Raw genomic sequence first — 15,534 nt, forward strand, 5'->3', positions numbered from 1 at the left:
AAAAACACAAAAAGAAATGGGTCTCAAATGTTGTAAGTGACCTTGGATAAAGGTGTCAGCCAAAAAATAATAATAAAAAACCTAACATGTAAATGTCAGATATATAAGAAGAACATATTCCTTTCGTGACCAAGAGGGTGCACTCCTGAGCTGTCAGTTAACCCAAATAAATGCAAAGGAGTCATCAAAGTATACAAAAAAAAGCATTTTTTCATAAGAAAAATGATAATAGCAGATGGGTAGAATGTTTTGGAGGAAAAAGCATACAACATAATACAGGATATCATCTGCAACAAACCTACAGCCACTATACAAGATTTACACTGGTGGGGTGGCTGGCCCACCTCTCTCCACCTGTTCCACCTTTTCTCCTTCCTCTAGAACCTCTTTTTCTGGTCTTTTCCAGCCATTTCCAAACTCATTTGTGACCAGAAGCTGCTTTTGAGCTCTGACCTTTAAGTACTTTTGGAGTAGTCAGGAATATTAGAAGCTCACGGGGCTATCCTGTTAAAACCCAAACCTCAGGTATCTCAGATCTTCTTTAAAGAGGCAGGCTACCCCAAATGTGGATTAGATGGCCACCTATTGGCTTGAAGACAACTGACATGCATTCTGTGGTTCCCCCGTACTTCATTCAGATATACCGTATGTGCCAGGACTCCTAATACCATCTGTTAGAGTGGCCCTTAATGGTGGTGTTGTGTCAATGGTAATTTTGTCACTGCCAGTGTACTTACCACAAGGACATCTTAAGACCTGTCTTGCTGTCCTTAATGTATCTGGCTGCCATTACCATTCATACAGTATATGTAAAATGAAGCCTTCATTAGGGCAAAAACAAATGAGGAATTAAATTTGTTTTAAAAGTGTAATCGATCACTGATATAATAATCAACAGTTCTTAACATTTTGCACCACCTTTTGGTGTGTTAGCGTGATCTACAATTTTTAGACTAAAAGCAGATTTTTCTTTTGTGGTTTACAGTTCTGCACTTAGCAAAGATTTTATAAATAATGGTGAATCTTGTAGGGTGAACATAATGTTTAAAAGGCACAATGCTGCAATTATTTTGGGATTTTTGTGAATAATTGTATTTTTGAAGCAGCTTAACAAATAACAGTTGGACAGGCATGTGTGTATTCTCATTTTCTAATTGTCAGTATTTCCTTCAAATGGGTTTAGCAACAATAATCAATGCAAATGTTTCAATATGCAAATCGAAGCAATCTTGCCAAACTGTAAAAAAGATCATCCTTACGAAAAAGTGACCTTATCCCCTGGCTTATGTTTATGCTGCTCTTCCATTAACAACATATTTATAAATTTAGATTAGTGGAACAAAAACACATTCAACACAACAGAAGACAAAAACACACACCCAAAAGTGCTGGCACCATGTACTGTACCACAACAGCAACAACCGTTTATGTTTGTGTAGCCCAAAATCACACAAGGAGTGCCACAACGGGCTTTAGTAGGTTCTGCTTTTTGACAGCTTCCCAGCCTTGACTTCCAAACTTCCAAAAAACCTTTATACGGAATAAAATGGAAAAAATCTTGGGAAAGGAAAATTCAGAAAGAGACCCCTTTCCAGGTAGGTGGGATTGGTGTCAACAAATGGGGTCAATACAACACACAAAATAGAATACAAGTAATCCTCTTCACAGATCTACATGGCCCAGCTATGATTATCACCTCAGGAATACAATGCAGTAGTACAACAGTAATAGTACAAACTGCAAATAAAATGCAAGAATAGATTTTATCATATATGGGGATTCAGAGTCCTGGAGACCCCAGCCAGCCATACTGGTCACAGCCGAGTCAGTGGTGGGCTGGCCAGTCTGATGAAAGGACCATTCTCCCCGATGATTCCAGTGCTTCATTATTAGAGATGACTTTTCCATAGGCAGGCACACAACCTGGCAGTAGAGCAGTGTCACCAAGTGCCACATATGAGTGCCAAGAAGAGAAACAGACTAGGTGAGTGTTAGTAACAAATTATAAAAACATATTACTTATATTTTAGCACTAATGACTAACAACACAGATGCAGTATGCACAGCTAATCAGCAGCTCTAGTCAGGGTATGCTAGACTAAAGTAATGAGTCTTCATCTGGGATTTGAAAGTTGAGACTGAAGGGCAGACCAATCCACTGCTTTGCGGCCCTGTAACTAAAAGCTTGACCTCCCGCTGTTATTTTATTAATTCTTGGAATCATAAGCAGACCAGCGTCTTGAGATCTTAATTTGCACAAGTAATGATAAATTCAGAAAGGTAAGTAGGACCTTGGCCATTTAAGGCTACATAGAAATCAGCAGGTGCACTGCATTTTTTAATAAATCATATTTCCAAAGTTGAAAAGTATGAATATATCATTCAAAGGCCAGCAGGCAACTGTAAAGAGGAATGTCGTTGCTATTGGCCAACTGGTCATCTACAGTAGCTGCACCCTGGACAATGCAACAACCCAGTCAAATGTCCGAATGATATTCTGATGTTGGCCTGTCTAAAGAAAGGATCCTTCCTGGTGATGTTGGTTTGCCTGTCACATTAAGTCTAAGGCCCGGTTTCAATGCTTGTGTGCGTTTGACATGTCTGTTGCTGACCAGTGAATGTACTCTTAGGATTTACAGACACATATCTAAAAGATTTAGGCTTGTGATATACAGTATGAAAGGCTACAATTCATCCTTACCCGGAACTTCATTGATTTGTGCTAAAACAAATCTTCTAAATTTGGACTGATACTGCAAAGAGTGCACTATACTGCTCCTTGAGTTGAAAATAACAACTTTTCCACAATGATTACTTTCCCCAGATGCTTATTAAGTACAGTTACAGTTTATTTGTCACTACAGATTATGTTGGAGCACAGGCAGTGTCCGGGACTGAGGCACAGACTAAACCAGCAACCTTGTGGTTTATAGTCCTTGAGATTGAATTCCATTAGCCATTCTTCTGTTTATTTAGCTATTTATTTAGTATTTGAAATATTTCTTTTACTTTTTGTAAACCATTTGAGCTACACATTTGTATAAAAATGTACTGTATAAATAAATTGATTTTGCTATTGTAGTCCAGGGTCTATTTTATAGTCTGCTGTGAAGTCAGTGTTGTCAAAAGGTTCTGAACATCCCATTTTATCCTCCAGTCCTCAGAGGGCAATGTATTCCTGAAAGCACTGAGTTCAGAGCAGTGGCGTAGCTCGAGTTTGTGCCGCTCGGGGTGGGGCGGTGCTTCAATTTGCCACCCTCCAACATATCTGAATACGTTAACCTATTTAAATAGAAAATTAAATTAAGATACATTTTTCATAGATTTATTCATATATAGAGAAACATCAATAATTTTTCACATATAATTATTTATAAACATCAACTAGACAAAATATAGTATAGACGCACTGATAAGCCGTGTTCTAATTATTAGTAATTGCGCAGAGCAAGAAAATATTCGGAATGATAATGAAACAAAATTCTAAATTGTAAATTAGTTGTTTATCTTCCTAGAAATTATTATCAGTGTAATGTTTATGTTTATTTTTGTTATTGCCTCATGCATTTCAACTGCTGTGTCTGATGCCGTCACAGAAGGATAGTCTGAAAATGATTTTTGAAGCATTTGTGGATAAAAATCAGAGAATTTTACTTTTTTCATTCATGAGTGACATTTTTCCGAACCCTGCTGCTTACATAACAAATTGTACTGGGCATTTTGGCCAATAATGCCACCCCCCCAAAATGTGCCGCCCGGGGTGGACCACCCCCTCTGCCCGCCCCTAGCTATGCCACTAGTTCAGAGCAGTGCTTGGGTTCAAGTTAAATGGCATGTTGTTCTTTTGTGTGTTTCCTCCCACAATTCAAAGCCATGCATTAAGATTGAGATGCAGGTGTACATGCGTTTGTGAAAAGTCCCTGCTTTGCATTTGATCCTAACATACCACATAAAATTTCTGAATTATTTTAATAAGAGCGGAGCACTCACAGTCTGTAGTAGAATGTTGAAGTGCCTCTTTTTGAACTCTTTTATTCCATAGTAGCCCTGAGGTCATTGTTTTCTTGACCTGCTGTGTGCCACTTTATCAAACGTTAAAATGCCGCCGTACAGACTGAAGGTGGAAGTTAATTTGGCACAGTATTTAGTGCTGCTGCCTCAGCGGTCAAGTTGATTGCTTTGGACAGCCGGCCCAGTCACAGCCTTTTCAGTGTTTCTGTGTCTCCCTGTTTTCCAACCACAACCCAAAAACATGCAGGTAATGTTTGTCAAGATAAGTAATTGTTAAACACTTCCTTATATGAAAGTTGATGTTAACTTCTTGTAATTGAGGGATGATCCCTAACTCGTGGGAGAGACATGGCGGTTGTAAGAAAGATGGCTGACCTGTAAATGAACCACTAGAGTAATTCATTAGTAAAGACTTTATTTAAATAAATCTTTCTGTGTTACTTTCAACTGCATTAAAGTCACATATTACAGAACCCAAAGAACATGACATGGTGTCAGAAGCGGTGCAGTTGAAGTAGATACGTGTCCTGCGAAGCATTTGTTTTTTCTCGAAAAAAAAAAAGAAAGAGAAGAAAAGAAAATATAGACCTAGTAATCCTTCAGAGCCATTATCACCTCATCCTGTACCAGAAAGGCCATATGAAAAAGTTGGTGTAGATTTATTTACCTGTCATGGGAAAGACTTTCTGATGGTCACTGATTACTTTTCTGCATATCCTGAAGTGTGTGCATTGAATACTACCAACAGTGAAACAGTAATAAAATGTCTGAAAGCTGCTTTTTCCAGATATGGTGTGCCAAATGTAGTTTTTAGTGACAATGGGCCACAATTTACAAGTCTTCACTTCAAGAACTTTGCAAAAGAATGGGACTTTGTACATCAAACGTCAAGTCCAAATTATCCTCAATCTAATGGACTGGTAGAAAGGTCAATTCAAACAATTAAACATCTTATGAAGAAATCAAAAGAGAGTGGAAGTGATTTTTACAAAAGCCTTCTAATATATCGGAGTACACCACTTGAACATGGAGCTTCACCAGCACAGCTGCTCATGGGACGAAGACTACGATCAAACCTTCCAATGAAGCAGACTCTGCTAAAATCTGGAATAGAAGATAAAGTGCGAAAAGTGAAAGAAAACATAAACAGAAAACAAAAAATATACTTTGACAGAGGAACCAGAATTCTCCCAGAACTGGAAATAGGAGAGGAGGTTAGAATAAAGGACAGTTCAACAAAAACATGGAATCTGCAAGGAGCAGTTAAGGAACAAATAGACCCTAGATCATATATTGTTGAAACAAGCGATGGTACGGTGCTTAGAAGAAATCGACGAGATATAGTCGTGGATAAAACATCAAAAGAACCTTCAAAAGTAAGCACTGAAACAGTAGAAATGACCACATCAACCAGCAGAATGTCAGAATCGGGCAGAGATTCAAGTGAGACTCTTAGAAGATCATCGAGAGTGAAACAACCACCAACAAGACTGATAGAGACCTGCTAAATGTTAATAAGTTTGTGGGACTCTTAGACCAGCACTCGTAAGAATATAATGTATATAGTTGTCAGTTGTTACTGAAAATAGCCTTGATGTTTGTAACAAATGAAAATCCTATCTAGGTGTTGTTAACTGAACAAATAGAATATTGTATTATTAGTATGATTAAAAAAAAAAAAAAGGAAGATGTCAAGATAAGTAATTGTTAAACACTTCCTTATATGAAAGTTGATGTTAACTTCTTGTAATTGAGGGATGATCCCTAACTCGTGGGAGAGACATGGCGGTTGTAAGAAAGATGGCTGACCTGTAAATGAACCACTAGAGTAATTCATTAGTAAAGACTTTATTTAAATAAATCTTTCTGTGTTACTTTCAACTGCATTAAAGTCACATATTACAGAACCCAAAGAACATGACAATGTTGACTGGTGACTGTGACTTGAATGAATGTGGGAGTCTATGTCCTGTGAAGAACTGATGTCCAGTTCATGGTTGGCTCCTGCCTTCTGCTCCAACAGCCCTTAATAGAATTAAGAAACTCATATAATGGGAGGATGAATGGATGGATAAATTATGCTAAATCACTATAATTTAGTCCATGTGTAGTGTGCTATTCTTCAAAACTGCTAACGGTTCTTACTGTATTTTATTTGATTTCCCTGCTCTTACAGATGCTTTCACCTCTAGGGAAGCAGAAGCCTCTGAGAAATGGAAATAATTATGCTTTTTCAATTTCTTTTACTTATTTAGAGCTCAAGAGCAGCACTCAAATAGAATGGTTTGAGCTCACAGCTGAGCACACCGATACTTGTCAGCAGAAGCTCTTGAGCTCTTTTTTAAATACTCGATTGCAGAAACAAAGTCAGGCCTTTTTGAAAACAGAAGCAGCATGAGGCACATGGATGAGAGAAACCTTGTAAAAGACAAGGCAGACTGGTAACGAAGAACTTAGTTAGTCAGTATATTAAAAAGAAATTATCCTTACCTTCTATTTAGTGTCTCCTACAATGTTCCCCCTACCTCATGCACTTTCTGATCTTGCTTATTGCAATTCTGGGAACTTGTCACTGCAGCATCTGGAGCAAGGCAGGAACCAATTCAGGTGTAAAATTGATGACATGGGTTGGCTGGCATTCTACCTGGGATGAATGGGTCCTTACCTGCCCGGGAGGCCATTTTAATGGAAGGATGAAGGTGGATGGGCATCCCAATTAGGATGGTTAGTGGTACCTTTCCCAGCTGGGAGGCCAATATAATGGATGAACTGGGGGAAACTGCTTCTCCACGTGATGTGCTTCACCAGTATATTGGATGGCAACATCTTTCTGCTGTGCTTCCCGTTTAGACACCTGTAGGGATGCATGAAATTTGAGGTTCTTGGGTGGCACTAGGGAGTGCTGCTGGAGGGAAGGTTCTCTTGTCACAGGAATGTTCTACCTCAACCTGAAGTGTTTCACGGATGCAGTGTGAAAGCACCAGAAGTAAACCAGGTCTGGTGTCAAGGAAGCTTCAATACTTCATCCAGGGAAGTTGGAGTCTGGTGGAAAAGGACAAAGCTTGCTTGAGAGGAAGGGAGGAAAAGGGAGTTATGCTTGTATTGTGGTTATTATTATGAAGAAGCCTTTTGTTCAGGTAATTTATTATAATAAACCTTTAATTTGTTCTTGGGACTTGTGTTACTGTGGATGTATCAGGGCTTTGGTGTACTGCCATGCCTCCCTACTGGTCTCAAGTGGTACACCTTGTTCATTTCAGGGCACACTCACTCTAAAGGGTTAGTTTAGGGTGTCCATGTGTCATACAACTGCATGAATTTAAGATGTGAGAGGAAAACAGATCAAACAGAGAAAACCAACAAGACAAAGAGAGAAGAAGCATACCACACAGGCAGTAGCCAAAGCAGGTACTCAGTCTACGTTCTGGGAGCTGTGAGGCAGCAGAACTGACCATGACACCATAGTGCTCTCCTATAAGATACCATGCTAAGTAAATTTTGGGATATTAATTTGGAATTTGTTACTATTTCTTCCTGGAATTCAATTTACTTACACAAGTCAAGGAAAAGCAGTTGTGTCATGTGGTCTCTCCAAACATGAGGCTGTGATTACGCATGACCTTCACTTGGAGGATGTCCCTGTCATGGGTGACTACATCCTTGCACTCCTCCCTTGTGATGGCTAGTAACTTCAGTCATGAATCTGGCAAGAAAGGAAAGTTCAGAACAGGTGTGGGGTTCAATGGGAGAATACCGAGGAGGTAAGCACCACTGTCTAAAAAGAACATTGCTGCCCATCTGAAGATCACTACACTACATGCAGATCACTCAAAAGGCTTTTGGAAAAATGTTGTTTTAAAGAAGGCATGAAAGTGAAACTTAGTGGCATAAATGAAAAACATTTGTAATAGTAGTAGCAGTATTATCATCTTAAAATCCCGATGCACTGAAAGGCGTATTTTCAGGTTTCTTCTCTGTTTCATGACAACCTGTTAGGGATACTTGGTGTAATCTGCCAAACAGAGTTTCATTAATTTAATTCTCCTAACAGCCTTTCTTCCCTCTCAGACACTTCCTATCCTCCACACATGCTGAGAAAGGACACTTCTCTTGCCACCTATTAGCCCTTCTCATGTTATACAGTTTACAACACCATCAAACTGCACTTGGAAATTGGAGGAAACGGAGAGGAACAGGTCTGGCAGACCCAAAGCCACAACACGAGCAGAAGACAAGGTTTTGAGAGCTTGTGTGACGGGCATCTCACAGGACAACAGCTTTAACCACAGTGGTCGAAATAAGCAAGTGTCATTGTCAGCTGTGAACAGAAAACTTCAAAGTGCAGGTTTAACATGCCAAGTGGCAGGAAAAAGCCATTGCTAAACTGTAAAATAAGAAAAGAGGCTTGCTTCAACTAGGAATCACCACCATTCTCAATGTACTCTGAAGCTGAAGCCTAGAAGAAAGAAACAATTGGATATGTGGATACTGCACAAAGGGTTTGTAAGTAATCAGCAGAAGTTGAGACATGCGTAGGGATTGTTCACATCAATGTTCAAGGATTAATTAACTGCCATTGCTGCTGCAAATCTGTACGTTTTTCTCCCACTACTTTTCCTTGGGAAAGGCCTGCTTGTATAACCCTGAAAATTACATTCTGATTTCAGTTTTTGGAAGCCTAAGGTTCTGTAACAGCTTACAGCTTAAACCACTCTATGTTGTTTGATGGACTTGTAATTTCAATAAAAACTAAAAAAATTTGTGGTGTTCTAAGACTTTTCACTAAAATATATAGTATACATATGCAATAGATAGATATAGTGTAAATTGTATATAATTGTATATATGTAGCACTTTGTACATGCTGTTTATTTATTTAGATAGATAGATAGATAGATAGATAGATAGATAGATAGATAGATAGATAGATAGATAGATAGATAGATAGATAGATAGATAGATAGATAGATAGATAGATAGATAGATCTATCATTTTGGCTTTTAACAGAAGCTTATTTATATATTTTAAGTGAATATGTGAGTCTTTTGGTTGGTATTTTATCATTGCCACTATTCTGTGGAAAAATATAAGTATGAATTTCATTGTATTATGTGTGCATGACAATACATTTGAACATGAACTTACTGTAGGTGAAACTTGTATAATATCAGCTGGAAATTTTTTTAATTCTATTATTGCTCTGCACTTTGCCTGTAGATTTTTTATCAATATAAGCTTCACTGTATATTCATTTATATAGTATGTTTTCATTATATATAATTTGTCATATATGCTCAACTATTTTCTGTTTCGTTAGGATTTTGCTACCTATTTAAATATTTCAAGGTCCATTACCTGGCTCCTTGGTGTATGATTCCTTCTGATTTTTTTCACAAGTCATATTCTGATCTTAACCTTTTTTAAACTTCATTTTTGAGTCAGAAACTGATTTTTCAAATTACTGGACAAAATCATTAGAGTATTACCATACAAAACTTTGTAATACGTTATCATTAAATATATTTAAATGAAGCAAAAATTATATTCTTCAAGAACACCTTGTTGAATAATATAAATTAAATGCTTTAGCAAGGATCAAACAAGGAAACATTACTATTCATGTTTGTATATGCTATGTTATGATCTGGGTTATGGATTTTTATTGTACATATTGTTTGCTTTGGACCTTTTAAAAATTCTTATTGTTATCCTGGCAATTCCATGTTATGCTCTGTTTTTTAGATGGTTGACATAACTTTGTCACCGTGTCTGCATGTCCATTTTGTTAATGGTCACTATGATGTATTGTGTCTTCATTCCCTACACATATAAGATGGCAGCTGCCTTGTCCTGACAGTAAACTGGCAGGTAACCTTTCTGAGCAGATCTGAGGTATGTGCATGGGTAAGCAAATATGGTTGAAGCCTGATGATCAAAAATAGATACTGCAAAAAAAATGTAAGACAAAAAATGACAATTTAATGAAACAAGCAAGAGGTAAAAAAGAAAAAAAACATGAGAAGACTTGACAATAGAGTTTTGATATCCACAGATTGGATAAAGAAAATAACCCTTAGTTGTCCTTTTATCCCATCGTGCTGATTACAAACAGGTCATGACCTCTGAGGTCTCATAATGGCAGGGATTAAGGACCTGAAACAATGTTCAAGATATTACAAAAATAAAACACAGCACCTAAACCATTTACAATTTTGAACAATCAATGACAGAAACAAAATCCTCAACCTCAAAGCCCCCTAATTCACATACAAGATAACACCATATGTTCAAATGAGCCAGCAACAAAACCAAATCATCAAAATTAAACGCTTTTTGTAGTATCAGTCAGGAATTTTTTTTTGGCCTGCTATGATTTTGATTTTGTGTTTTGGAATTTATGAACTTTTTCTTTTACTTCTTCTGGCCTTTCAACTCTATCCCATTTTCCCACATATATATAATTCAGTTATCTATTTCCCTAAAGAAAATGGTTTTGTTTTCCAATTAATGAATAAAATTCTTAACAATTATTTTTTTTTTAATCACGAGTCTCATTAAGTGAGTACAACCTAAATATTTTCATTTTTGTTAATAAAACAAATTTTTACTGTGTGTTTTGCTATCTATATAAAAGCCTGTGTCCAGATCATTAGTAAAGCATCCATGGCCTGGCCAGACGTCAGATAACTGGTGCCAAGCCATGGCTTACTGCACATAGTTAGTGATGTTCTGATACTGCTGTAAGTTAGCAGCACAGAGATATTTGATATTCTGGTGCCAGTCCTGAAACAACATCTAAATGGAAGATAAACCGGTAGTAATTACCATCCCATTTGGATGCTTTGAAGTTGTTCAGCAGTGGAACCTCCGAATTTCCTTTTTTAATTTCTGAACGGCTTGTTCTGTTGTCTCCTGGGGGTGTTCAATGCGAGCTATTACCTCACAGATTTGGAATCGTGCCACTTCCCTTTTGGAAGGTTTATTGTACTATGAGAAATTTTTAAAACTTGCTTCGTTCCTCAAATTGAATAATTAACTTTACTAAAGTCTGTTTCCTAGAGAACTTATTTCAACACTGAAAGTTAATCAAAAAAAAAACTTTTGTCTAAATCATGTTTTTCTAAGATAGACTGTGTGAAGATGTGGATGATATCAAAGGAAAGAAATTTTTACTTGCTGTATGCTAGCGTCACTGTATGATAAAGTTCCAACTATGCCACACAGTGGATTGTGGGATGGGACCCCAAAACCAAAAGACAACCTTTCTTTCTTATAATTTGTTATGTTTTGTTTTGTTGCCACTATCACACCATTTCTTATTTGGCCTTTGGTAACCAGAAACAGGCACACGCAATTACCCAAAGAGCAGACTTATTGAGCTCTTTCACAATTACATTTATTGAAAACATTAAAATCATTAAACTACTCGCCATGCAATATTTACATCCCATAAATCAAGGTCCACGTCCCCACAGTCTTTAATCCTTGACAGTAGTGTCACCCTCTCATTTTGGTGAGTCAGAGAAGTAAACACAGCAGTCACCTTCTCTCACTGCACTGTAGAGCAGAACACTTTAGAAGATCATTTGTTCTTATTACTGTGAAATTTTATGACAATGTGTAGACACCAGGGGGTGCTCCAGCTCCCCAAACACCCAACACTAGCAGGCACAGAGACAAGTTTAAAAGGTGTTTTATTGTGGAAAACACATCCCCAAGCGTTTCCCACCACAACCACAAGTACAGTTAAGCCCAATATAGCACAACTCTTTTCTTCCTTCTCTCTCTGTCACTGCCTTGCAAGCGTTGTCCACCTTCCACCTGACTCTGGCTTGCCCCGGTGAGGCAGGTAGCTCCTTTAATCTCCCATTTGGGAGTACTCCTGGTGCTGTGTAGACATGGTGCGAAACCTCTTCTAGGTGAGACAGAAGCCCCTTGATGTAGGGCTGTCCAGTCCCTTCAGCACCCCTGGTGGCACCCATGGAACTCAAATGGGATGATTTGAAGAACTGTATGTCCCATGCTGCCCTGTGGAAATTCGAGACATCAATACAACCCAAGGGGGCTGCCATCTAGCACTCTGGGGGCAGGTAAGGCTTTGTGCTATCTATCTATCTATCTATCTATCTATCTATCTATCTATCTATCTATCTATCTATCTATCTATCTATCTATCTATCTATCTATCTATCTATCTATCTATCTATCTATCTATCTATCTATCTATCTATCTATCTATCACCCAGAAAAGACTCCCACTTGACTAGGGAGAAGGATCAAATCCCAGATATGCATTTTAGTCCTCTGTCATCCAATTGATAGCAGCATTTTTGTGCGAAAACACAAAAATACAAACAAAGAAAAATCATCTAAGTAAGAAGGCAAAGTCACTAATTACTTGATCACAAAATAGGGTACTGCCTGGTACCCCTCTTCAAAGGCACTTATTAGAGATGTTTTAATGCTTCCAAAACCACCTCAGCACCAGTTATAACACACTGTCAGGAGTTCTCCAGGAGACCAAAATGCCTTGGTGAATCTTCTCTTGCCCCTCCAACTGTCTGCACAATTTCTTTGAGAACTGGTTGCTCTTTTTTCTCATTACAAAACTGCTCATCCATGCTTATTTGTACTCCCCTCATTCATGTTCTCTCGAAAGTTTCTCTGCTTTATCAATCTCCCACCCCAATTAATTGACAACACAATCTCCAAACCACATTAAATAAATCCATTAACTTTATGTTTAACAAAAAAACCAACACCCCACAAAGTGCAAATCTGTATCAATCAACTGAATAACACACTTTAAACATCAAGAAAAGAAACAACTCTATACAACATGAACACTGTGACACTAGTGATTGCCTTGTTGCTTTATTTCTATCTTTCTGCTTTCTGAACCCTGTATATCAGTATATGGTGTCACACAGAGTCAAAGCCCATCACATCACCACTGAGCATAAAGCAGAAAACAATTCTGATTGATTTTAGGCCAATTTAGAGTCGGCTCTCAACCCAAGAAGTTGTAGGAAGGAAACGGGACCACTCTGAGAAAAGGCACATGTCTGTAGTCTGTATATAAAAAGCACATAACTATCATGTCTGCTTAACTGCTTTAGCAAAGATGGATTTGTATGCTGAGTTATCAATAAGAATCAATCTGTTTTAGGCTTCAAATCATTTGGATGATATAGGAACATTACATTGCAGACTAACAAGCCATAAAATTAAATAATAATAAATAAACCTGAGATTGGCAAGGATTAGATTCTAATTAAGCAATCAGGCAGGCTGTAATGAAAACCTGCAGCCACTGCGGCCTTCCAGGACTGATGTTGCCTACCCCGGCTTAGTATAACCCTTCCCAGGGCTAGAGTGTCAAGGAGCACACTGATATCCAGTTTGCCACTGCGCTGTTTGACGTGATATAGTTTTATCTATAATGCCCTCTTTAGTCATTGTGGGTTTCATCCATTGAAGTGTGTCATTTTCATCATTTTTCCAGATTGTAAAAAATAATAGTTGACAGACTGTGTTTAAGAATGAATTAATTAATAGGACACCACTAATCACTGAACAGCTTGTGCACAAGATGGTGTTTTCATTGAGATTTATAATGCTGTTAATCCATGATATTTTGTAAATATTATTGTGCCTCTACCCTATACCCACAATTTTCTTTTTAATTACACCCACCACATGTATTGCACTTGTGAGCACACAGTATCTGCCATTTGCCTCTGGTGATGCCCTTCAATGGTGACTGCTTTTTAGTCTCTCTGCTGGTGTACAAAAACAGGCTTAGTTCTTCACTCTACAGAAGGTTTAGCTACTGATGCTTTCGTGACCTTTTATTTTTCTTCTGACTCTCTTTTATTATTTTTAGTTGCAGTTTGGATAAGACTGGGCATGTAACTCAGTAAATAAATAGCTAAGATAAGTTACTAAGCTGCATTTTTGTATCTCATAGCCTGATATGTCCTTCTAGTCTTAATAATTTGTATGTTAAGTGGGTACATTTTACCTGGGTAGGATTTAAACACATTAGAGGAAGTTCATAATTGATAGTAACAAAGTTTCTTCTCTCTTGCTGTCAAGTCAAATCAAGTTGGGGAGCATGCACTGGTACAGTGCATTGCTGCACCCACTACACGGTGAAACAACTCGAGTGTCCCGGTTGGCAACACCCCAGGCAGAGACGCGGTCCAGTCCACCCTCCGGAAATGACCCTGTATCTGCCACAAGCAGGTGTTACGTGGGCGACCCCTTGGCCTGGTCCAGCCACTCCGGTCCCCAACAATGAGGATCTTACGAGCTGGATCACCCTCGGGGAAACGCACCACATGGCCGTAGTGCCGTAACTGACGCTCCCTCACAATGCAGGTAATGTGCCTCATTCGGGACTCCATGAGCAACTGCTCATTCGACACAAAGTCAAACCATCGGTGCCCAAGGATTTTCCAGAGAGACACAGTACCAAAGGAGTCCAGTCTTCGTCTCAGGTCACTGGATAGCGTCCATGTCTTGCAACTATACAGCAGGACAGGAACCACCAGGACTCTAAAGACCTGGACCTTCATCCTTTTGCAAAGATATCGGGAGCACCACACACCCCTTTCCAGCGACCTCATGACCCCCCATGCTCTCCCATTCCATCTACTGACTTCATAGGAAGAATCACCAGAGACATGAATGTGAATCTGCTGTGAATCATTTTTAATACCAGCAATATTTTGAGATGTGATTCTTAAATAATTCTCATTGCATATTTATTCCCATTAACCTCCCACTGTTTTTAACAATGGAGCCTTTCCATGAGCCTACTCCTCTGTAGACAGTTTTTAGTGGCTTAGGTGATTTAACCATCAGATTTTGTCAGTGCTTTCTGAACTCAGCATGACCAAACTTTCCTTATTTATTGGCAAGACTAGTCAGTCTTGTAATTTTTGACCATTCTTTTTGCTGACAGACATCTAACCACACCAATCACACACATCTTGTTTCTGGCCATGATTTTCCCTTGCATTTGGTTAGAAACTGCAATTATTTTGCATCTCCTACATCCTATTTTATGTAAGAGGAAGCATTCAGTCAAGTAGCACTTCATGACGGAAGACATCCATTCAAAAAGGTACGAAAGTTTAATTCATAGGATGAACAAAATAATGTAGTGTCATTAAAGAGTATGAAAGAGTATAAGGATAAGACATTGGAAGAAAATGAAATGCCAGTATAAGCTGATTGCAACCTCCAGTACAAGGCTATAAAGTAAGAGAGAGACTTTTTCTGAATTTCTGCAATCCTACTAATTTGCCTTTACAAAGGCACTTTCTCTGTTTGCACTGACAGCGGCACACATCCATGATATTTCATTAGGTTACAGATTTAAAAAAACAAACAAACAAACTTTTATTTCATCACTGCCTTAAAATAAGTGAAATTATAATTAAGCATAGTTTGAAAATCCCTGTGGCTGCAATTTCAATCTGTGAATCAGAAACAATGACTGTGTTTTTTTTGTT

This window comes from Erpetoichthys calabaricus, chromosome 10, assembly GCF_900747795.2.
Source record: "Erpetoichthys calabaricus chromosome 10, fErpCal1.3, whole genome shotgun sequence".
Lineage (NCBI taxonomy): Eukaryota > Metazoa > Chordata > Cladistia > Polypteriformes > Polypteridae > Erpetoichthys > Erpetoichthys calabaricus.